This window comes from Panthera tigris, chromosome E1 (genome assembly GCF_018350195.1).
Source record: "Panthera tigris isolate Pti1 chromosome E1, P.tigris_Pti1_mat1.1, whole genome shotgun sequence".
Taxonomy (NCBI): Eukaryota; Metazoa; Chordata; class Mammalia; order Carnivora; family Felidae; genus Panthera; species Panthera tigris.
Genome location: NC_056673.1, coordinates 10058439 through 10083620, shown reverse-complemented (window position 1 = coordinate 10083620; position 25182 = coordinate 10058439). Strand labels below are relative to the sequence as shown.

Sequence of the window (25182 nt, the reverse complement as noted above, 5' to 3'; positions counted from 1 at the left end):
CTGTCTTTCTCCGTTCTATTTTACTGGAGCACAGTGACCAGTGCACTGAGATCAGTAGAATGAACAAGGACAGGACAAGGCTGGATTTGTGCTATTCTCCAGCCCAGGTGAATGCAAATTGCTTTACAGCCTCCTTCTTAATGGAATTTGAAGACAATGTATTTGCTCAATCAATAGCCACATCCTAATTGTCAGAGGCTGTGTGAGTCTGGAATGACAACTAACGTTAGGGCTACATCTTGGTTAAATTTACACTAGTCCATCACCATCCACTATGATCCATCCGGGTTTTGCAGGGCCATACACCCATGAATGAGACGGAAAGTAGAATGGGAACCACAATCATTCTTTCATCTTTCTGGGAGGCTGTAATCTGTCATTCTACCCAGAATGCCACGTGGCTTGATTTATTGTCTTGGCCAGAGGTTAGGAATAGTTTTCAGGAGCTTCCAGTTGGCCTTTTTTTCTCCTTAAAAAAAAAAAAAAAAAAAAAAAAAAATTTAATGACTCTAACTCAATAGGTCAGGGAGCCAATGTGAAGATTCTGCCAAATTCTAGGAAAATCTGTATTGATTATGCCTCAGAAATGACTAAAGGCCTATTTGGAGAAAGGATTGAGAGAATAGCTACTATATATATTTGTTGTGACATTTCAGGGTTTCTGAAGAAGATTTGGCCTCCTTTTTTTTTTTTAATTTTTAAAATGTTTTATTTATTCTTGAGAGAAAGAGAGACAGAGCATGAGTGAGGGAGGGGCACAGCGCGAGAGGGAGACCCAGAATCCGAAGCAGGCTCCAGGCTCTGAGCTGTCAGCACAGAGCCCGACATGGGGCTTGAACCCACGAGCCGTGAGATCATGACCTGAGCCGAAGTTGGACACTCAACCAACTGAGCCACCCAGGTGCCCCTAGCCTCCTTTTTTCTTGCTGGACTCAGCTCTTAGAACTGTCTCAGGTTTGGAAACTGAAGAAAGATCATGACTTTTCCATCATGGTAGTGACATCAGCCTTCTGATATCTAATGTTGATCTTTTGATTATATGAGCCTCATAATACCCTTGTTTGCTGCCTGTCTTAGTCCCTTCAGGCCGCGATAACAAAAATACCACACACTGGGTGACTTGAACAGCAAACATTTATTTCTCACAGTTCTGGATACTGGAGAGTACAAAATCAGGGCACTGGCAGATTCTGTGTCTGCTGATAGCCTGGTTCATAGACGGTCATCTTCTCTCTTCGTCCTCAGAAGGCAGATGGCACAAGAAAGCTCTCTGGGGTCTCTTTTATAAGGGCATTCGTCCTACTCATGAGGGCTCTCTGATGACCTAATAATCACCCCCCAAAGGCCCTACCTCGTAATAACATCAGGAAGTTAGGATTTCAACATATAAATTTTGGACACAAGCATTCAGTCCATAACACTGACCATCTATTCATTCCAAGAACATAATCATCATTAGCCATTCCCACATATCCCTGTGGGTCAATGCACTCTTGGTACCTTTCCCACCTGTGTGGAAATTATATCCATCATGTCTCTGACAACTTAGGGCTGTCACATGGGCTCTGCTATTCTGGAATCCTGTCATGAGCATTGACACTAAGGAATCCAATTCTATAACAACATCTCCTACTGTAAGACCTGGGCCACCATTCAGGTCCTCAATAATCCAGTAACAGTAGCCTTCTCATGAATTCAATCCTTGTTTTACAGAGGGGGGTGACCTCTGGGACCTCTTAGGAAATATAGTCAGCCAGTGGATCCTCTGGCGTGACTTAATGCAGTCTGACATCCCCACCTCTCTGACCTGAGATTCTCTCTCTGGAAAGCCCAACCTGCTCCCTGTATAAGCCAGCCAAAAGACCACAGCCAAAGACTCACCGATGCTTGCAGTAGGAAGCTATCTGATTACAGTGCACAGAAATAGTTAAGTGCCCAGGGGATGTGGGCCAGGTACCAACAGTGTCTACTGCATTAACACAATTCCTACTTTGGGGCTGAGGAAATAACCACCGAGCGGGTCTGAAGACTCACGGGGCCCATGGTGAGCTAGATTTGAGCCTGGACTCGATTAGCCTTCATTGTAGGCACAGGAGCATGTGACGTCTCCTGGTTCCAATCAGTCTTATCTCAGATCTGGGTATTCTTTTTACCGTGGCGCATAGTTACCCTGGCATATGACCTCAAGTCTCCCTAGAATGATTGGGGAAAATTTTACTATAGAGATTTATGGTGGTATTGCACAGTCCGTCCTTAAGGGACCTGGCTTCCCTTTCAAACACTGAGCTCTGGGCCTGTGAACTAACGTTCACTTGGGAACTTGAGAAGGAATGTGGTTTCCATTATGGCAGCTGACATTAGCCTTCTGCTCATGAGTTCTTGATTTCTTTTTAATTATATAAAGAAGCATGCTGTGCTCAGTTGTCTGCATCTTCCTCCCCTCTAGTAATACCATGATCTGTTAGCCATTTCTCCAGATCCCTGTGGGTCAAGGAACCTTGATGGCTGGTTCAGCTCTGCTTTCCAACACAATAATTACACTCACTTTCCTTTGATATTTAAATGCAGTCACCTGGCCTCTTGACCTCTCACTGTCCACACTAACCGAGAGAGGATGGTCACCATTGGGTGTCTCAGAGATGCTGATGGCCTTAAAAAATGCGGTGTCCTCTGATGGGTTCTTAGGTCTTACACAGTGAATCAGTTCCAATGTCCATACTTCTATAATCCTTTTGACCTTTCCTTGATGCTGTGTCAAGGAAGTTCTGGTAATATCCTTTTCATTTCTCTAGGCCAAGTTCCATCCCAACAGTCAATTAGGACTAGCTTTAGGTATCGTGTCCACAGCTCTGGATCTTGACTTGTGGATGAAGGGCCCCCAAGTGGGGGAAACTCCCTTTGCCCAGGCATATCTTTCACCTCTCCCCCAATCAAACAGCTTCAAATCTGCTCTCCCACAAGCCCCCTGGGTTCTTCCCATATGTTGTGGCCAGGGCCCGCAAGCCCTATGGTACGTGTACTATTTTCTCCCAGAGCAGAGACTTTTTCTTGTCTAGGATACAGAGAGCTGACTTCGGTTACTTACTTTGAAAGAGGCAAGAGCGGAGGGGTGAATCTTCAGTAGGACATGTGGCATCTTACAGGGCTTCTGCCTCAGCAGAGGTTGCGGTATAGTCTCCTCTGAGAGAAGGAGGTTTGAGGTGTTTCCAGGTTCAAGCTTCTCAGGCGAATCTACTCAAACATCATCATTTCACAGCTCAGATTCCACTCTTATCCTTCACACTCAGACTATAACTGGGAGGCCATCAAGATGATGCATTCTCTTTTTCTTTGTTTTCATATTTATTTTGAGAGAGAGAGAGAGAGAATGAGAATGAGTGGGGAGGGGCAGAGAGAAAGGGAGACACAGAATCTGAAGCAGGCTCCAGGCTCTGAGCTGCCAGCACAGAGCCCGATGCAGGGCTCAAACCCACAGACCATGAGATCATGACCTGAGTCAAAGTCAGAGGCTTAACTGACTGAGCCACCCAGGTGCGCCTATGCATTCTGTTTTTCAACTCTGCTACTTTTTTATTTTATTTATTTAACTGAAAATTATTTATTTATTTTGAGAGAGAGAGAGAGGGAGAGAGAGAATCCCAAGCAAGTTCCTCGCTGTCAGCACAGAGCCCGACGTGGGGCTTGATCTCACCAACCATGAGATCATGACCTGAGCCAAGATCAATCAAAAGTTGGATGCTCAGCCCACTGAGTCACCCAGGTGCCCCAACTCTGCCACTTTTACAGTTAGATCCTGGGCCTGCTCTTTAGCGAGGTCTGTCCTGCACCTGCTTCTTGGAAGCTGCCAAAGGAGCCCTGTGGCTTTTCACAGTGTGACTGGAATTGGCAGTTTTCAACCAGAAGGCAGACCTATCACTAAACTTCATTTCAATGAGAGGCAAAAGCCTGAGTAATTGTGATGGATGAGGTTCCCCTCTGCTTGCATGGGATTATTTGCATCTCCACTCACCACTACTCATAGTGTTTTTATTGCCATCATGCTGGTGAATAACTCCCAAATCTCAATCACCCAGTAAGGTTTAGCCTAGGTTCCCCAGGATGCAGAGCTGAGGGCAGAGGGCTCACAGCAGGACTATGTCAAGGAGCACCTGCCCAGGGAGCAGGAGTGAAGAACAAGGGGAGTGAATCAGGGACAGAGGGGAGTCAATGTGAGATGGTGTTATTGAGTGGGCTGCTACCAAGTGGGAAGCATTGCTGGGTCTGTAGGGTTGTGCCCAAGAACCTGTATAAATGCACCCACCAGCTCTCATCTCCCATTGACTGATCCCATCATCACTCCACAGGGCTTAACTCTCTGGCACCTCAGGGCTGTGCATACAGCCCCCAGGCATTGTCAATATGGAAGCCCTGGGGCAGAGGAGAGAGGCACAGTAGGGGCAAGAAGGGAGGTACCGTCAGATCACCCCTGTGTGAAGTTGCCTAGAGCCCATGCAGAGCTAGAACCAGAGCCACACGAGACCAAGAGGGTCTGGAGTGACCCAAGAGAGGAGTGGGAAACAGCGGGCGAACATACGTGCTCCACCCCGACTCCACACCTGCAAGTTCAGAGTGTCCAGGAGTGAAGCCAAAGGAATGTGTTTATAAGGGTCACAAAGTTGCAGGGATTCTAGGGCATCTGTAGGGCCTCAGGTTCGGACTGCCCATATCTTTAATGTGCTGCTGGGAGTGACGGCTGTAAAGAAACGAAACAAAGTTAGAAGGGATCTTGGCAAGGGCGTCACACAAGTCCCCACAGCCTGAGGATCCGAAAGCTGAAGCCTCTCACGGTGTAATAATAGTAACAATCATTGCCACCATGGTGATAATTTCAGCTAGCATTTTTGAGCACCCACTGGACATCCCTTTTGAAAGACTTAATCGCCATAAGAGCTCTCATTTTGCAGGTGAGGAAGAGTCTCACATAGGCTCTGATGTAATATCAGTCTTGGTGATTCTGATGACTAGTATGTAGAGACTGATGTTTAACTTAAAATTGTTTTGTTTCCCTGACCCTCAAAAGGAGACAAGTGAGCCTGAACCTTTATAATTAATCCTCTTGCCCCTGTCCTTTGATTGCCTGTCTACCCACAGTCATCAAATAAATTTGGATGACGTTCCCCCCAGATACCGTTATTATAAGGATCTATTCCTACATGCTCGGTATCTACATAAAAAGATAGAGACAAGAGACTCACGTTTGTTGAGTGCAGACTGTATGCCGGCTGTTGTCCTAGGGACTTTTCATTTCGTCAAGTAGTGTTGTGTTTAATCCTCACGACAGCCTGGGATGTTAGGCATTATTATTTGCCTCATTCTGCAAATGAAAAACTTGTCGTCAGAGAGATGAAATGAACTGCCAAAGATCTTTTAGTGAATAAAAAGGCAGAGCCGAGGATGGGAACGTGGTTCTGTCTGCGTCCAAAGCCCCCCTTTTCTTTACACCACGCTGCATCGAGATCTGGTCTGGCAAATTTAATGGGTCCTGTGATTTGGAAGTGATAACCAGGTTTCACATGGGTGTGTTTTTTTGAGAACGGAAGTAACCGAGAGGTTTTCAGTTCCCGGTTTTCTGACTTAAACTCCCTCTCTTTGTCCTGACTTAGAAGAGTCAGAAACAGGGGCGCCTGGATGGCTCAGTCAGTTGAACATCCAACTCTTGATTTCGGCTCAGGTCATGATCTCATAGTTCACGGGATCAAGTCCCACATTGGGCAGTGCAGAGCCTGCTTGGGATTCTCTCTCTCCCTCTCTGTTCCTTCCCCACTTGCACTCTGTCTCTCAAAATAAATTAAAAAAAAAAGTTAGAAACAAGTGTGATACGTGGGTCTGAATGCAGAAATGCAGGACCCCTCCAGGGTTTGTTTTTTTTTTCTTTTCTTTTCAAGTTTATTTATTTATTTTGAGAGAGACAGAGACATCGTGATTGGGGGAGGGGCAGAGAGAGAGGGAGGGAGAATCCCAAGCAGGCTCCACACTGTCAGTGCAGAGCCTGATGTGAGGCTTGAACTCACAACCATGAGATCATGACCTGAGCTGAAATCAAGAGTGGGAGGCTTAACCGAACGAGCCACCCAAGTGCCCTGAGAACTTTTGTTTTCAGGTCAAGCAAAGCCACAAAAACCCCACGAGGCCGGGGATAGACTCCACCTGAAGTGGGGTTTGTCAAACTGAGATGCTCAAGGATGAATTTTCTATCCAGAAGTCTATCCAAGCCTATAGTTGTATTTTGGTACAAACGTATGTAAGACTTCTTTTGGTAACAGCTGAATGTCCAGAGAAGCTGAACCTTGCCCTCGCTGTGTCAGGCAACGGTCAGCTATGCAGATAGTCAGATATGACGATAGCCCCTCAGACTTGTGTAATCCTACTTCGCACAGACTGCCGAACCACATCAGCTAATTATACCACCAGGAAGCTGGAAAGACCAGAGCTGCCCCATAATCCCAAGGCAAGGTAAGAAGAGGGAAAATGAGGCCCATGTTCTAGAAAGAGGAAGGTCTTGTTTGGGGGGTGGGGGTGGGGTCTGTGCATAAAGGGATCAAAAGGCATTTCTTGTCTGGTCTTTCCTCACTGTCCATGGCAGAGCGAGGTGAGCCCATCTCTTTATAGTGACAACCTTTGGATGGGCAGGGGAGACAGAATCCAGATTATGGTGGTCACCACTCCTTAAACATCTTCTAAGTGTCCATGACATGTCTGTTCTTAAAAGATGGCACCTCATACCAGAAAGAATGTAAGTTTGGGGGCGCCTGAGTGGCTCAGTCGGTTAAGCGGTCTGACTTCGGTTCGGGTCATGATCTCGAGGTCCAGAAAGAATGTAGGTTTGAGAACATTAGTGCTCTGGAGACCTATCCCAACCCAGTATTTGTCCTCGGGTAAATTATTTACCCTTGATGGGTGGCATCTGTAAAATGACCATATCACCTGTCTCAGAGGGCAGTTGTACCTCTATGTTTTTTTTTCAATTTTTAAATTTTATTTAAATCCAAGTTAGTTAACACCATGTAATAATGATTTCAGGAGTAGAATCTAGTGATCCGTCACCTACATAGAACACCCAGTGTTCATCCCAACAAGCGCCCTCCTCAATCCCATCGCCCATTTAGCCCATCCCCCTACCAATACCCCTACCCTACCCCCCTCCAGCAGCCCTCAGTTTGTACACTTAAAAATAATATATTTGAAGCATCTAGAACAGAGTTAGGCCTGCAGAAATCATTCAATAGATAGTAACTGCTATTGCCATTATTGCTGCAATTGTTTCTTAGCTTTGGTTATTTATATCGACGGTCTCGCCCCTGTTCTAGGCCCTGGGGCAGATGCATGGAAGATTAGACTCTGTTGCTGGCCTTGAGAAGTGCTCTGTAACAGAGGAGACAGAGACCTGAAGACTCTGTGTTCATCGGGTCTGAGGGAGAGGGGAGTAAGTGTGACCAGGCCACCATTTGCACTAATAATAATCCTTGAGTGTCGAGTGCCCTTCTGGCTCTTCTCTCCATCTCCTGCCTTTTCTTCAGGCCTCAGCTCCAGATCCACTTCCTACAGGAAGTCCTCCCTGACTAATCCAGCCCTTGCAGACTTAACTGGTTCTAAACTGTCATACTTGTGGCAGTACATCTACTTATTATTGTTACCTATTATGGGCAAAGCACCCTTTATGCGTTATCTCAGAGCCTTTTTAAACACCTTTGGTGGGGGGGGCAGGTATCGTTATTCTGATTTTACAGATGGAACCGTTGGGGCTCAGGAAAGCCTTGCCGGGCTTCTATCGATAATCAGTCACAGACTCAGAATTCTAACTCAGATCTGGGTGACTGCAAAGCAGGAGTTGGCTAACCAGGAATCCTGGGGCAGATCCAGTCCATTCTTTGCCTATTTTTGTAAATAAAGTTTTATTGGAACACAGCCACGCTCATTATTTCCATATTCTCCATGGCGGTTTTCGCAGCACAGAGCGAAGTTGAGCAGAGTCACAGAAGAGTCCATCTGGCCCTCAAAGCCTAAAATGTTTGCTCTCGGGCCCTTTACGGTAAAAGTTTGCCAGCCTCCGCTCAGAGGCCTATGTTTCTGCCACGGTGTCTCCCTTGTCCCTCTACCATTGCTGTTACAGCACCTATGGTTGCCAACACTTGCTCCCAGAGGTAGCAGGACACAGCGTGAGAAGGGCCTCAGCACCCGCAGGGATGATTCAGCAAAGGGTAGGATAGAATTTTCCTGGGATTCCAGTGAAGGGTGGGGCGGTGGTGACATTTAGATGAAGCCGTGTTTTGATGGGCTCACAGCAAAGCAGGGCTATGTGTTGAACGGTGTGTGTTGGACCCAGAGTCTTGTTCCTTTGGAAAAAATAAATTTAGGATGCCCGGGTGGCTCAGTTGTTAAACATCTGACTTCAGCTCAGGTCATGATCACACGGCTCGCGAGCTCAAGCTTCACATGCAAGAGTCTTGCGTGGGGTGAGCATGAGCGCCGCTTCGGGTAAAACACGAGCCCTGGATGAGCCCTGCTTCTCTCTCTCCGTCCCTTGTGGGATTCTCTAGAGCTCTCTTTCTCTCTCACTAGCGCCATCTCTCTCCCAACAAAACACTTAATAGAATAGGAGGGTCTAGTTCTATATCAGAAGGAAGGATGGATATTAGGGGCGACTAACAGTTTCTGCTTCAGTGGCAGAGCTCAGATTTAAAATACATCTGAAAAAATATTTAAACATTTAGAAAAAAATATTTATTTATTTATTTATTTATTTTTATTTATTTTTTTTTATTTATCTTTGAGAGAGACAGAGACAGAATGCGAGTGGGTTGGGACGGAGAGAGAGGGAGACGAATCCGAAACAGGCTCCAGGCTCCGAGCTGTCAGCACAGAGCCCGACGCGGGGCTCGAACCCACAGACCGCGAGATCATGACCTGAGCCAAAGTCGGATGCTCAACCGACTGAGCCACCCAGGCGCCCCAAAAAAATATTTATTTATTTTTGAAAGAGAGAGAGAGTGAGTGCAAGCAGGGGAGGAAGAAAGACACAGAATCTAAGCAGTCTCCAGGCTCCAACCTGTCAGCACAGAGCCTGATGCGGGGCTTGAACTCACAAACTGCGAGATCATGGCCTGAGCTGAAGTCCAGACGCTTAGCCAACAGACCCAACCAAGCGTCCCCGTGAATTTTTTTTAAATTAAAATAAAATGCATCTGTCTGATTCCAAATGTAGAGAACAAGGGAGTCACTCGTGTCAAGCAGAGGCCTGTATCAAGCAGTGAGACAAGCAGTTAAGGGCAGTACAGCTACAGGGTTGCAGAAACCAGTATCAGCTGATACCCCTGAGGTCTGCAGGGGCCCAAGCCTGATTAAATCCCTTTAAAAAGGGAGGATTTTTGCAGCAAACTGTCAGACGCTTCAGACATGACCCCTCTATGTCTTACCACTTAAAAAAAAAAAGCAGCGGCTGCCCAAGGATCTCCGAACAGAACCGAGATCCTTCCTTGCTGGAGCGTGATGGGTGGTAAGAGCCGGGAGGTGACCCAGACCGGCCAGAGGCTTATCTCCATTGTGCGCCCACAGACTGACTTCAAGTTTGGTCTGTTAGCCCCTCCGTTATCTTGTTTGTCGCGTGACTTGTCTTAGGTTCTGCTTTTCGTGCTGTATAAGAAGCTGAGTTAATTACGTGGTGCGATGTCCCTGAGTTTGGAATCCTGAACCTGCTTGACAATTACATTACCTTGCTTTAGGACTGCATAAAGCTGTCACTGTGGAAAGACACAACTTGTTTGTGCAACTTTAGAGCGTGCTCTTGATATCATTCATTTAATTCCACCTGTAGACATAGAAAAAAAATTTTTAATGTTTATTTTTGAGAGAGAGAGAGCACAAGTGGGGGAAGGGCAGAGAAGGCGGGGGTGGGAGGGACATAGGATTCAAAGCGGGCCCTGCACTGACAGCAGAGAGCCTGATGAGGGGCTCAAACTCACAAACTATGAGATCATGACCCGAGCCAAAGTTGGATGCTCAACTGACTGAGCCACCCAGGTGCACCGACCTAGAAATGGTTTTTTTCCCCCAATGTTTTCTTCATTTATTTTTGAGAGAAAGAGACAGAGAGAGAGAGAGAGAGAGAGAGAGAGTGCGTGCGGGGGAAGGGCAGAGAGAGAGCAAGACACAGAATCCGAAGCAAGTTCCAGGCTCCAAGCTGTCAGCACAGAGCCTTACGAGGGGCTTGAGATCATGACCTGAGATCATGACCAGAGCTGAAGTCAGACGACCAACCAACTGAGCCACCCAGGCACCCCTAGAAATGTTTTTATTACTGTCATGGCTTTAAGGTATATACGCATCTAAAGTCACACACGTGAATGTTCCTCCATATAAAAAGTCATCCACTTAGACCTGGGGCCTCTTGTCAGGTTTTCTGTTTGCACGTTCTTCCTGCTCGTTCCCCAGTTTCGTCGCCAGCTAACAATCAAGCGTATGGGGAGATTTGGAAGCAAAGGTTTAAATAGGAAGACTTCACACTTCTTTTACGGCTTATAGTCCATATTCAGAAGTCAGGAAGTACAGATATACTTGTATTTCTGGTGGCCTGGAAACCACAGGACTGAGCAAAGTCCTCTCCTCTCACCGCATCTCACACTTGATTCTGCAACATGAGAAGCCCAAGTTAACTGACTTCTGAGCGTCCTTCAATCCCTTGGGTTTCCTTTGATCTCAAGTCTGGGAGCGGGCTCCAGCCACCTTCATCACCCCTCCAAAGCTTCCTTCTATCTGTGGAAATACCACAGTATGTGGACTGAGGCTGTTACTTTGTGTATGTGTGTGTGTGTGTGTATGTGTCTGTGTGTGGCAAAATGTACATAACATAAAATTTACTATTTTAACCATTTTTCAGTGTATAATCCAGCGGCATTTAGCACGTTCATGCTGTTATGCAACCATTATCACCATCCATCTCCAGAACGTTTTCATCTTCCCAAACTGAAACTCCGTACCCGTTAAACACTGACTCCCCGTTCCTCCTCCCTCTCCCCCTTGGCTACTCCACTTTCTGTCTTTCTGAATTTGACTGTCGTAGGTATCTCATAACAATGGAATTGCACAATGTTTGTCCTTTCGTGACTGGCTTATTTCACTTGGTGATTCATTCCTATTGTGGCATGTCAGAATTGTATTCTTTTTTTTTTTTTCAACTTTTTTTTTTTTTTGGGACAGAGAGAGACAGAGCATGAACGGGGGAGGGGCAGAGAGAGAGGGAGACACAGAATCGGAAACAGGCTCCAGGCTCCGAGCCATCAGCCCAGAGCCCGACGCGGGGCTCGAACTCACGGACCGCGAGATCGTGACCTGGCTGAAGTCGGACGCTTAACCGACTGCGCCACCCAGGCGCCCCATGTATTCTTTTTTAAAGGCCGAGTAATATTCCATTGTACGTAGACATCACTTTTTGTTCATCCTTGGGTTGTTTCGACTTTTTGGCTACTGGGAATAATACTGCTATGGGCATTGATAGATAACATCGGTTAGGTCCTTACTTTTGATATTTTGGGGATATGTACTTAGGAGTGGAGTTGCTGAATCATGTGGTAATTCTGTCCATTTTTTTAAGGAAATGCCAAACTATTTTCCACGATGCCTGCACCAATTTACATTCCCACCAGCCATGCACAAAGGTTCCAGTTTCTCATCAACATTTGTTCGTTTCTGATTTTGGTTTTATTTCAAAAAAAAAAAAAAAACAATAGCCATCTTAATGGCTGTGAGAAGTGGTTTCTCATTGTGGCTTTCATTTGCCTTTTTCTCATAGCTAGCGATGTTGAACATCTTATTTATTTATTTATTTTTAATTGTTTTAATGTTTATTTTTGAGAGAGAGAGATACAGAGCATGAGTGGGGGAGGGGCAGAGACAGAGAAGGAGACACAGAATCTGAAGCAGGCTCCAGGCTCTGAGGGGTCAGCCCAGAGCCCGACATGGGGCTTGAACTCTGGAATGGTGAGATCATGACCTGAGCCGAAGTCAGACGCTTAATGGACTGAGCCACCCCAGCGCCCCTGAACATCTTTTTTTTTTTAAGACTATTTTTTAAAGTAATCTCTACACCCAATGTGGGACTCAAACTTACAACCCAAGATCAAAAGTCACATGCCCTGCCAACTGAGCTGAGCGAGCCAGGTGCCCTGAGCACCTTTTCGTGTGCTAAATGCCCATTTGTGTATCTTTGGAGAAATGTCTATTCAAGGCCTTTGTCACTCTTCACTTGATCTTAGCTAAAAGGCCGAGAAGCAACGGGCCTTTGTTACCCTTAAGAGCCCATTCTGTCCTTTCTCCAGGTCTGCTGTATCAGTCAGTGTAGGCCAGGTTATGCTGCAGTAACACACAACTCTAATAACCAGGGGCCGAAACAACAAAGCTTATTCTTCACTCATCTTACATGTCCCACACAGGTCCACAGGGGGCCTCTGCTTATTGTGGTACTCAGGGACATGAGTTGGCATTGACTTCATCACCGGGCATTATTCCACTGTTCTGACATCAGTGCAAAGGGGGCCATGTTGAAGAATGTGCCAGGTCTCAGAGCTGCTCACCTTACGCAAGTCACGTGGCTATGCCTAACTTCCAAGGAAACTTCAAAGGTACATGTTAATTTTTTTTTTAATTTTTATTTACTTTTGAGAGAGAGAGAGAGCGAGAGAGAGGAGGGAGGGGCAGAGAGAGAGGGAGACACAGAATCCCAAGCAGGCCACAGGCTCCGAGCCGTCAGCACAGAGCCCGACACAGGGCTTGAATCCATGACCTGCGAGATCATGACCTGAGCTGAAGTCGGACGCTTAAAGGACCAAGAAGGATCCTTTAGAATTGTGGTAGAGATCAAGGAAGATTTGACTTGACCTAGCTGATGCACGCTCTGAATTCCACTCTATTTTCTCACATTATGTGTGTTTCGCTGTGGGTCAAAATCTCACTGGAAAGTAAACAAATAGTTCAGGGATAGTTTGTAAATAGATGAATTTTGAGTCTGTATTTAAATTGTATTTGTATTTGAAACTGAATTGAATTTGAGTTCTGAGGTTTTAGTTAATTCCCTTATAAAACAGAGGTTTTATGCCGACAGCTCAGAGCCTGGAGCCTGCTTCAGATTCTGTGTCTCCTCTCTCTGCCCCTCCTCTGGTCATGCTCTGTCTCATTCCGTCTCTCAAAAATAAATAAATGTAAAAAAAAAAAAAAAAAAAAAGCAGCCTCCAGGTTGGGGCTCTGAATTTCGGTGCACACAGTTCAGTACTAGACACGTCCTCTAGATGGCAGCAAAACCCTCAATATAAACATTCCCTCCGGTCTCTGAATTTTCTAGCACCAAGGATGGAACCCAAACCCAGAGCTTCTTCCCACTATTCAACTGGTTCACCTCAGCATGAGCTAACATGCTAAGGTGCTTACTGCTGTGAGTGTTGGTTCCATATTTTGAATACTAGATTGATTTCAGTAAGGGTTCAGGTAGTACAGATTGGAAAATCAGAAATATGGATTTTCCCCACAAAAAGCTAGAAGAACACTGATGATACTTTGAAAAAAATTTTTAATTAATTAATTAATCTATTGGTTGATTGATTGATTGATTGATTAGTTTACATCCAAGTTAGTTAGCATATTGTGCAATGATTTCAGGAGTAGATTCCGGTGATTTATCCCCTATGTATCAACCCCTCCAGTAACCCTCAGTTTGTTCTCTGTAGTTAGGAGTCTCTTATGTTTTGTCTCCCTCCCTGTTTTTATATTATTTTTGCTTCCCTTCCCTTCCCTTATGTTCACCTGTTTTGTATCTTAAATTCCTCATATGAGTAAAGTCATATGGTATTTGTCTTTCTCTGACTAATTTCGCTTAGCATAATACCCTCCGGTTCCATCCACGTAGTTGCAAATGGCAAGATTTCGTTCTTTTTGATGGCCAAGTAATACTCCATCGTATATATATACCACATCTTCATTATCCATTCATCCATCGATGGACATTTGGGCTCTTAACACTGATGATACTTCTAACATTGCTGTATTCTCAGTCCCTGGAACAGAGCTGTTTGAACAAATGCACGAGTGGATTACCATAAGAAATGCACAATATTAGGTACCACCTGAGTTGGAAAAAGGCCATATATGTGGAAACCCCAGTGTACCAGCTAAGGTTCTTGACTGCAAGCAACAGAAATCCACTCTGGCTGTCTGAAGCGGAAAAGGAATTTGGGGGACAACATGGGTGTAGATTACAGACTCATGAGGAAGCCTTCAAACTTTGGACTGTTCCCTTACTCTGCATCATGTGTTCTAGACTTGTGGGTGGATAGATCCTTTGACAGAGTCCAAGTCATGTGCCAGGGCCCCGACTGCCAAAGGGTGAAGAGGAGGAGGATCTCCATGATGCAGCTTCCCTGTGGGAAAGGCAGTGCCTACGTCTACCACACCGCACATGGACCACCAGTGTCCCCCAGCCTGCTAGGTGGGCTGCACTAGAGCATCTCAGGGGTCTTCTCCAGCCTCTGCCCCACCACCATATTTTTATTACCATTTACTTCTTCTTGACTTCTTGGGATAGTTGTAAAGTCTGCAGACATTCTTGTCTTGACTTTGTTTTAATGGTTATTTTTGACAGAGAGAGAGAGAGAGAGAGAGACAGAGAGAAAGAGCACAAGCAGAGGAGGGGCAGAAAGAAAGAGAGTCCCAAGCAGGCTCCACACTGCCAGTACAGAGCCCAACGTGGGGCTCAAACTCACAAACCTTGAGATCATGACCTGAACCGAAACCAAGAGTCGCTTAACTGAGTGAGGCACCCAGGCGTCCCTTGACTTTTTTTTAATGCAGACAAGCATATATGTTATATATATCATATATATATATATATATATAGAGAGAGAGAGAGAGAGAGAGAGAGATCTATCTATCATATATCTAGAACTCCCTAATCCCCATCACCTATTTCACCTACCCCCCCCCGCTCCCCTCCCCTCTAGTAACCAACAGTTTGTTCTCTACAATTAAAAGTCTGTAAAGAAGAGTCTGTTCTCTATAAATAAGTCTGTAAATTGTCTACACTCACACACACACAAATACACACACACAACGGAATATTACTCAGCCATCAAAAAGAATGAAATCTTGCCATTTGCAATGATGTGGATAGAATTAGAGTGTATGATGCTAGGTGAAGTAAGTCAGTCAGAGAAAGGCAAATACCCTATGATTTCACTCATATGTGGAATTTAAGGGAGAAAACAGATGCACATAGGAGAAGGAAAAAAAATGAGAGAGAGAGAGGGAAGCAAACCATAAGAGACTCTTAACAATAGAGAACAGACTGAGGGTCGGTGGAAGGAGGTGGGTGGGGGATGGGCTAAATGGGTGATGGGCATTAAGGAGAACATTTGTTATGATGGGCACCGGGTGTTATATATAAGTGATAAATCACTAAATTAAAAACAAAAGAGTCAGGGTGCCTGGGTGGCTCAGTCAGCTAAATGGCCAATTTTGGCTCAGGTCATGATCTCACAGTTTGTGAGTTTGAGCCCTTTGTTAATTTGGTTTTTTCTTAAGTTCCACAGATGAGTGAAATTATATGGTATTTATTTTTGTCTGACTGACTGGCTTAGGATTGTATTCTCTAGCTCCTTCCATCCATTTCATTGCAAATGGCAAGATTTCATTCTTTTTTGGAAGGTGGATAATTTCCATTGTATATATATATATATATATATATATATATACCACATTTTCTTTATCCATTCATCTGTGGATGGACATTTGGGCTGCTTCCATATCTTGGGCTTCTGCACAGTGAAGGAAACCATCAACAAAATTAAAAGGCAACCTACGGAATGGGAGAAGATATTTGCAAATGACATATTTGATAAAGGGTTAGTATCCAAAATATATAAAGAACTGACAAAACTCAACACCCAAACAACAAATAACCCAGTTGAAAAATGAGCAGAAGGCAAGAATGGACATTTCTCCAAAGAAGACATCCAGATGGCCAACAGACACATGAAAATATGTTCATCATCACTTACTGTCAGGGAAATGCAAATGAAAACTACAATGAGTTATCACCTCACACCTGTCAGAATGGTTAAAATCAACAACACAAGAAGCAAGTGTTGGCAAGGATGTGAAGAAAAAGGAACGCTCTTGCACTGTTGGTGGGAATGCAAACTGGTGCAGCCACTGTGGAAAACAGTATGGAGATTCCTCAAAAAGTTAGAAATAGAACCACCCTACCATCCATTCAGCAATTGCATTACTAGGTATTTATCCAATGAATACAAGAATACTAATTCAAAGGGATACATGCACCTCTGTGTTTACAGCACCATTATTTACAATAGCCAAGACATGGAAGAAACCCAAGTATCCATGGATTGTCTTGATTTTTGATGGGAATATTTCTAATATTTCACCATGGGGTGTTGTGTTTACTGAAAGCTTCTGGTAGCAAGATCTCCTATCTGGTTTAGGAATCTTCCTTGTATTCCCAGCTTACTAAGCATTTTTGAAAATAGAAATCACGCTTGAATTTTACCAAATAGTTTATGGACCCAGAGTTTTCCTCCCTTTGAGGAGGAAAGCTGATAAATGCAAATAAAAAGGGCCAACCAGATGTTTGAGGTCAGATACTCCCTTTGCATGCTTTTGGCTTTTGCAACCTTGCTTGCATCGGCCAGCTGCTGGGAACCAGAAGCTTGACTGTCCTAGTCTTGCCCAACCTGGAAGCACATATGTATAAAAGATCGGGAGAACCTGAGCCGGATGCTTAGCCTTTGCAGGTGACTCCGCTGGGCCCGCACCACTGAGAAATAAACTTTTCTGATTCCCCAAGTGCTTGTCGATTGTCACTTCCTGGGGGCCGAGTGTTTGCTGTAACACTTTAATGTATTGCTACAGAGAATAACACTAACAAATTTTTTTCTTTTCTCTTCCTTTCTCTTCTCTTCTCTTCTCTTCTCTCCTCTCCTCTCCTCTTCTTTTCTTTGCGGAGATAGAACTTTATTGAATACACTGCAAGGGAGTGACGGGCAGGAAAGGAGGGGCTGTCTGCCAACACTAACAAATTCTCTAATGTGGAACCAGTCTTGCACACGTGAGATTAATTTTGTTCAACACTTCATTCATTTCGCGAATATTTATTGAGTGCTTGCTATGTAAACAGAGTGTTTCCACCATTGGGGATGAACAGAATGAACAGAACAGCAATGAACGAAACAGAAACAAAGTGTCTTCCTGCAGGGAGCATACATTCTAGCTGGAGGAAGACAGACAATTTTTTTTGAAATGTAAAACATAAAGTATGTCAGAGAGCGATAAATGCTGTGAACCAACGTTGTTCAATAACTCTTGTGTTGAAATTTATTTCAAGGGAGTTTATAATTTTGGCGTTTATTTCCTCTTTCTTCCCTGACTTGAGTGATTTATAACGTCACATTGTGGTTAATTTATAATTTTATTGCATTGGGTCAGTGTGAGTGTTGATTTTTGGAATTTTTCAAGGTTTTTCTTTGTGGCCTAACATTTACGAATGGAACATTTCCCAAAGTAGAAATCATACAGATATTTCTATTTAATATAGCACTGTAAGTTCATCCCTTAAATATAGCAAAGAAATAGATAGAAAAAAGAACAAAAATTAAACATAAAATCAGACTCAAAGACATTGAGCATATCTCCGTGGACTAGAAATAGGGAAGAAATCCAAAGTGGGGTGCTGGCCTGAAGCCATTGGACTGCTGGACCCTGAATCTGGAACAAGGCAGAGAAGGCTGGGAGTTCAATTCTGTGGGTAACAGGATCTAAAACTTCCTCACAAGAGACGGGGCTGTAGAGGGTGGGATTCCTGGTTCCTGAAAGAATGATAAGAAAAGCTGCTGTCCGTCCCTGCCTAGGATTACAGTTTATATGCAGGGGCCTGTGCAGGGAGACGAGAGGACACAGGCACCCATCTAAGTGAGCCTCTGGTTTAGTGACAGAATCTGCAATATCTTCAATATGCCCAAGGACAGGGACCCTGAACCACCCCATCTAATTCCTGTCTAGACTGAGGATGGGTGGGTGGTGTTTTCCAGAGGGTGAGTGGACTCTAACACGGCTGGACGGTGGGGTAAGGGAGGAAACAAGGTTCTCCAGTTGAAAATAAGACTGCAATAGAAACTCAAACTCAATAATCAAAAGGTAAGCACCCTTGAGGTAGGGTGACGGTACCTCCTGCTTTCCTAGAGTTAATCCTCAGGGATTAATATGAGTCATATTGATGGCATTATATTTATGTCACTGTCTTTTGCTTCCAGTATTCTGGTTTGGGTGACCAGTGATCATCCTAACAGAGGGGAAATTAAAATTTCCTGGGCGCCTGGATGGCTCAGTTTGTTAAGTGTCTGACTTTGGCTCAGGTCATGATCTTACAGTTTGTGGGTTCCAGCCCCGCGTCGGGCTCTGTGCTGACAGCTCAGAGCCCGGAGCCTGCTTCGGATTCTGTGTCTCCCTCTCTCTCTGCTCTTCCCCTGCCCATGCTCTGCCTCTCTCTCCTTCAAATATAAATAAGCATTAAAAAAAATTAAAAACATAATAGAACAGTCTGGAGAAAGGATTGAAAATGGATCTGTTTTGGACGTGGTGAAATACAGTTGAAATTTTCCACACCTCTTTCAGAAATTACCTGAGTAAGGAAGAGTATGAGACATAAACATAAATACCATCTTTCACGAAGCTTGGAGGCAGTGAAATCCCCAACCATAAAACAGGGGAGGGCTGGGGCGCCTGGGGGGCTCGGTTGGTTAGGTGTCCAGCTCTTGATTTTGGCTCAGGTCACATTCTCATCGTCGTGAGATGGAGCCCCCTGTCGGGCTCCGCCCTGGAACATGGAACCTGCTTAAGATTCTCTCTCTCCCTTTCCTTCTGCCCCTTCCCTGCTCTCTCTTTCTCTCTCTCTCAGACAAATGAACAGAAACAAGAGAGGGCTGACAGAAGCTCCTGAAATCAAACGGGAGAAAACTAGATCTCTCAGGAGGAGCTGGCCAAGTTTACCACCAAGGTGACAGTAGACCCGAATATATAAAACCCTTCCTACGAACAATGGGAATAGGGTGCTTATTTACCCTAGAATTAGATGAAAATAATGTATTAGAAGAAATATTTAAAGATTTAAGAGAAATGGGGTGCCTGATTGGCTCATTTGGTAGAATATGTGACTCTTGATCTTGGGGTGGTGAGTTCTAGCACCATGTTGGGCGTAGAGCTTATTTAAAACAAAACAAAACAAAACAAAACCAAAAACCTCTAGTCCCTGGGCCTAGAACAGTACCTGGCCTAGAGTTGCTTAATGAACGTATGCTAAACAATTTGTGGAATGAACTAGTCATTAAGTGATCCTACGACAAAAACATGACTCATTCTTAGTATTCGTTTTGGGGGTCCCTGGATGGCTCAGTCGGTAAAGCATACGACTCTTTATCTTGGGGTGATGAGTTCCAGCCTCATGTTGAGTGTAGAGATTACTTAAAAAAGAAAAAAAAAAAAAGATCTAAGAAAAATGACCAAATTAAAAAGATGAGCTGAATCCACACACCCAATCCATTTTTTTTCCCAGGAACTATCCATCCGCAATGATAATTCCAAAATGTGTAACAGTGAAGTTCATGGGTTTCATAAACAAAGCAGTAATTCTTGGGGCAGCAAGGCATTTACATCGCTTGTAAGAAAAAAAAGAAAATCAGGCTGGTTTCAGGTATCATTGTGGCAGAGAAGACAATGAAGCAATATGTATGCATTTCTCAAGAAATAAAGTACCGCCCAAGAATTTCGTATGCAGCCAAACCTTTTCAGGATAAAGGCAACAAACGTTTTTGAACGCGAGAAACTCAGAGCCTATCATTTCCATAAATTGTGCTTGAAAAAACTAAAGCAAGATCTCCACAAGATGAGATCTCAAGATGACATCGCGAGACGGGCTGGATCACAGGATGGGATGCCACAAAATAAGGGTGTGGCAAGGGGGGTGGGGACACTTTGGTGAAATCACTGGGGGTTCTGAGTCTGCTTCCCTGGAGGACCCAGATGAACACAAACGTGGGGCTGATAATTACAGAGCAGAATGTATGATTTTACAGACCCAGTAATGTAGAAGTGGTCTAACTAACAAAAATTGGGATGAGAAGGGAAAGTAAAGGAAGGGGTCTTTAAAGCACATTGATTTCCTCATTTTTTATAGCCAGGGGTGGAAATATTTCATTTAAAGCAGATTAAAAAAAGATCAAGGGGTGCCCAAGTGGCTCAGTTGTTTAAGTATCTGACTTTGGCTCAGTTCATGATCTCAAGGCTCATGAGTTTGAGTCCAACATTGGGCTCTGTGCTGACAGCTCAGAGCCTGGAGCCTGCTTGGGATTCTGCGTCTCCCTCTCTCTCTGCCCCTCCTCTGCTTGTGCTCTGTCTCTTCCTCTCTCAAAAAATAAATAAACATTGGAAAAAAAAATTTTTAAACAAGTAATAGAAGTATGTGTAAACATACTTAATTTTAAGAAAAAAGCAGACACCGGGGTGGCCTGGGTGGCTCAGTTGGTTGAGTGACCAACTTTGGCTCAGGCCATGATCTCTGGGTTCATGAGTTCAAGCCTTGCATGGGGCTCGCCAGTGCAGAGCCTGCTTCAGATCCTCTGTCCCCCCCCCTCTGTGCCCCTGCCCGTTCATTTTCTGTCTCTCAAAAATAAAAATTTTAAAAAACAACAAAAAAAAGCAAACATTAAAGAAATATAAAATCCTTTGACATTGGATGTGGAGACAGGAGGGATAAAGAAAAAGGAAACGTACTCTGTTACCGTTGTTCAACAAGCAGTAAACGGAAACAGTCTGTAGCGGTAGAGGACTGAGGGTATTATGTACAATTACAGTTGTAAAGGCAACCTTTTGAATAAAACTTAAACCCTCCAAATCCTCGGGAGAAACACACCCAACACAGCAAAGCAAACACCAAGCACATAAGAAAAGGGTAAAGAGGAACCTGAAAGGCTGTGAAAACACAGCATAAAACAACATAACCATTACATGAATAGGGCTAAACCCATCTATTCCAAGAAAAAAGACTTTCAGTTGAAATCACAAAACAAAACTTGATGTTCAATTCAAGGGATTTGCCTAATACAAAGGCTTCAGAAAAGATGAAAACAGAAGGGCAGAGCTGTATTGGGCTGACGGCAAACAAAATTTAGTAGGCTTGTCATTAACATCGGACAAGGTTAAAGTCAGGGCAAAGGTCAAAAACATCAAATGAGACAAAGGTCATTTTATAATTTAAAGGGATAATTCACAAGAATATAAGGATATTTGTGCACAGATAACATAGCATCATCATTTACAAAGCAGGACTCCACAGAAATAAGGAGAAATAAAAACGCAATAGTAGTAAAGTTTTTTTTTTAATGTTTATTTTATTTTTGAGAGAGAACATGAGTGGGGGAGGGCAGAGAGAGAGACAGGGGGACAGAACACCTGAAGGGGGCTCTGTGCTGACAGCAGCAAGCCTGATGCGGGGCTCGAACTCGCCAACCCAGAGATGGTGACCTGAGCTGAAGTTGGACACTCAACTGACTGAGCCACCCAGGCGCCCAGATAGTATAAAGGTTTTAATTTACTTCTCTCAGATTATATCAGGTCAAAATACATTTAAGGACATGGAAGGTTCACATGACATAATTAATAAGTTATATTTCATTGATATGTGTTAAAATCTGTATGCCAAAAACGGAATATGCATTCCTCTCCAGGGCCCTTAAAGCATTCACAAAAATTGACTCTAGTTTAGGCCACAAAGAAAACTCAAGTATTTAAAAGATGCAAAGTAGTAAGACAACATTGATCTCTGATCTCTGATCACAATGAAACAAAACTAAACTTTAATTAAACCCGGTCAGAAACAAAAGACTCTAACCCGTGGAAGTTTTAGAACTCTACCACCCTCTCTTAAAATTTATTTATTTATTTGTTTACTTGTTTATAAAGATTATTTTATTTATTTATTTTTTAACGTTTATTTTTGAGAGAGAGAGAGAGACAGAATGTGAGTGGGGGAGGGGCAGAGAGAGAAGGAGACAGAGAATCTGAAGCTGGCTCTAGGCTCTGAGCTGTCAGCACAGAGCCTGATGCAGGACTCGAACTCATGAACCATGAGATCATGACCTGAGCTGAAGCTGGATGCCTAACCAACTGAGCCACCCAGGTACCCCATCTTTCTACTCTCTTATTCACCAAAGATGTCACTCATAGTAATGTAAAAAGTGATCTGCTATGTGTATGGCTGTTTCCACATCCATGTGTATGACCTCACCTCCTCTATTCACCCCACTACTCCAGCAGGGCTGTGCTGCTCACTGTGCAAACTACATAAGGGTACTCGGTGGCCTGCCTCCACTCCACATTAGCCATCTGTCCTCACATCCTGACCTGGTCATCAGCAACCATCTCTATTCTCTTACCAGAAATTCCTTTCCAGGTTGCTTCTTCGATTACTCCAATAAGATAAATAAATCTTGGACCCCCATCAAGATTCCCAGTCTGTTGAACCCACTTCTTCTCCACCATTCAGCTCTCTCCTTCTCCTACTTCTCTTCTTATGCAGCTTAGCTCCTATGATTCAGCATTTGATACACACACACACACACACACACACACACACACACCACACCTATCTATCCTCGTAGATAACTCCCTCTCTTCCTTTCCAGAGAAAACTCTGGCTTTTTCTTCTTTCTTTCTTCCTGCCTCATACAACAGAACAGGCTGCTGTCCAAGCCAGGACTTCTCAATTTCAGCATCATTGACATTTTAGGCTGGAACATTCTTTGGTGTGTGTGTGTGTGTGTGTGTGTGTGTGTGTGTGTGTGTGTAGCTGTGCATTGCAGAATATATTTTTTTAATTTTTGTTTAACGTTTATTTATTTTTGAGACAGAGAGAGACAGAGCGTGAACGGGGGAGGGGCAGAGAGAGAGGGAGACACAGAATCGGAAGCAGGCTCCAGGCTCCGAGCCATCAGCCCAGAGCCCGACGCGGGGCTCGAACCCACGGACTGTGAGATCGTGACCTGAGCTGAAGTCGGACGCTTAACCGACTGAGCCACCCAGGCGCCCCTGTGCATTGCAGAATATTTAGCAGCATCCCTGGCCTCTACCCATTAGATGCCAATAGCACCCCTAGTCACAATCAAAAATGTCTCCAGACATTAGCACATTTTCCTGGGTCGGGGTGGGAGGTAAATCCCCCCTGGTTGAGAACCACTAGTCGAGGCTCATCCTTCTGCTTGTGCCTGGGACTCCACCTCCACCCTCACATATATACAATCTTTTCAGGAATCATACAGTATGAAAAACCCTTTCCTCTCCTGTATGGTCAGAAGCTCTTTCTCAACTGGATTCTTTTCATAAATATTTAAACGTCTTTAAAAAAATCCTTCCTCAGCCACGCTTCCATTCCCAGCCATCAGTACCTCTTCTTCCCTTCCCCACCACATCTTGCAGAAATTGGTTATTCATCCTGCCTCCTCTATTCCTCCCTCCTCTCTCCTTCATCTATGACTCAGGGTTCTTGGCATTCCACCCCTGTAGCTTTCACTACGGTTTCAAGTGGCTTCCATGTCTATAACTGCAGTGGGCAGTTTTTAGCCTGTGGCCATAGGCACATTGGAGGAGAACTAGATGGAGGGAAGTAAAGATCATGAATTTTGTCGTGATCCGGTGGATTTCAGGTGTCTCAGAGGCATCCTGGAGGAGATGTTGGGTGGACATTGAAACAATGAGGCCTGGGGTCAGAGGAGAGGTCTGGGGTCAGAGGAGAGGTCTGGCTTGGGACATAAACTGTCTGGGTCTCCCCCAGTGTACGCAAGGATATACGGGTGTATGTGTGTGGGTAACTAATGCCACAAGTGTAATGTTAAGTGCCTTGGCAAGGGGGCGATAGAGGGGCAAGTACCTTGGCAAGGGTGTGGAGAGCAATTATGATCACTCGAAGGGCTTTCAAAATGCAGATTTCTGGGCCTCACCCCCAGATTTTAATACAGGAAAAACTGAATAGCCTCCCTGTGATGGAGAATTGTCATTTTTACCAAGTTCCCAGACGATGCTGAAGCTGCTGGTGCAGGTACCACCACATTTTGAGAACCACTGATCTAGAGCGAGGAGAGGAGGCCCAGGGCTCGACTGGAGCGTTCCCACACTTATTAGCTAGAAGCGGAGGTGAGCCCCTGAGGGAGACAGAGAGGAAGCGCGGGGGAAGAAACACCACCACCAGTTCGTGGATGGAGAGCTGCGAGGGTGAATGTGCAGGGGGCGCAGGACTACATCTCCCAGGATGCCTCGCGCCGGCTCTCGCCCGCCCCCTGGAGGCGGCTGCGGGAGGCGCGGGTAGGATCCCAGGGACCTTTCGTGGAGCATCCGTGAGCTCGGGGAGCCGCGGCGGCTGCGGGCTGCGGCGGCGCGGCGGGAGCGAGCGGAGCCGGTGAGTAGGCGCCGCGCTGGTCGCCGGCTCTTTTGCGCCTCAGATGCGTCGTCTTCCCGGGTCGGGCGGACGAACCCTGGGGTCCGAGGGTCCAGGCAGCGGGGCGCAGGACTGTCCGTCCGAGACGGAAGACGCGCTGTTGCCGTTGTCGCTGCGGTGGCCCCGGTCCCCCACCGCCCGGCGGGTCCCGCCCCCAGCCCGGGACGGACCTCCTAACCTGTCCTGCCCACCAAGCCCGGGAACTGCGGGACCGGTGCCGCAGGTGGCAGCGGCAGGGGGCCGCCCCCCTCCCTTCCGGGCCCCAGGGGTTGGCGTAGGAGCCCAGGACAGAGGGCCAGGTGACCCCAGAGGACTGCGGCCCTGAGAGGCGCCCCCAACCCTCGCCGCGGTGGGACAGGTGCCTGGGCACGCCCGGCCGGGGCTCTCCCGGCCCCCGGAGCCTCCCGCACCTTTCTCCTGGTGCTGTCCGGGGGATGCGTGTATGTCGGGGACCGGGTAACCCTTGGCCATCCTCCGCGTCCACAGAGCTCCGATCCCCCTGTTGGCCTGGGGTGACCGGGGAAGGCGCTGGCCGTGCGTCTCCCGGGTCAGCCGGCGGTGCCACAGCGCAGTGCACCTGTGAGCCCTGGGGGACCGTTTGGATGCTT

The 25182-nt window shown here is 45.5% G+C and overlaps 2 long non-coding RNA genes across 2 annotated transcripts; one reads left to right on the top strand and one right to left on the bottom strand.

Moving 5' to 3' along the window:
* Window positions 1-1116: 1116 nt before the first annotated feature.
* Window positions 1117-18852, bottom strand: LOC122233519. The gene is made up of 5 exons (XR_006211087.1): window positions 18750-18852; window positions 9749-9844; window positions 5235-5353; window positions 4596-4732; window positions 1117-3328 (listed from the first exon to the last, which is right to left on the bottom strand). It is a non-coding gene; the product is annotated as an uncharacterized LOC122233519 (long non-coding RNA).
* Window positions 18853-18957: 105 nt separating this feature from the next.
* Window positions 18958-19855, top strand: LOC122233520. Its single transcript, XR_006211088.1, has 2 exons — window positions 18958-19087; window positions 19643-19855. It is a non-coding gene; the product is annotated as an uncharacterized LOC122233520 (long non-coding RNA).
* The last annotated feature ends 5327 nt before the right edge of the window (window positions 19856-25182 follow it).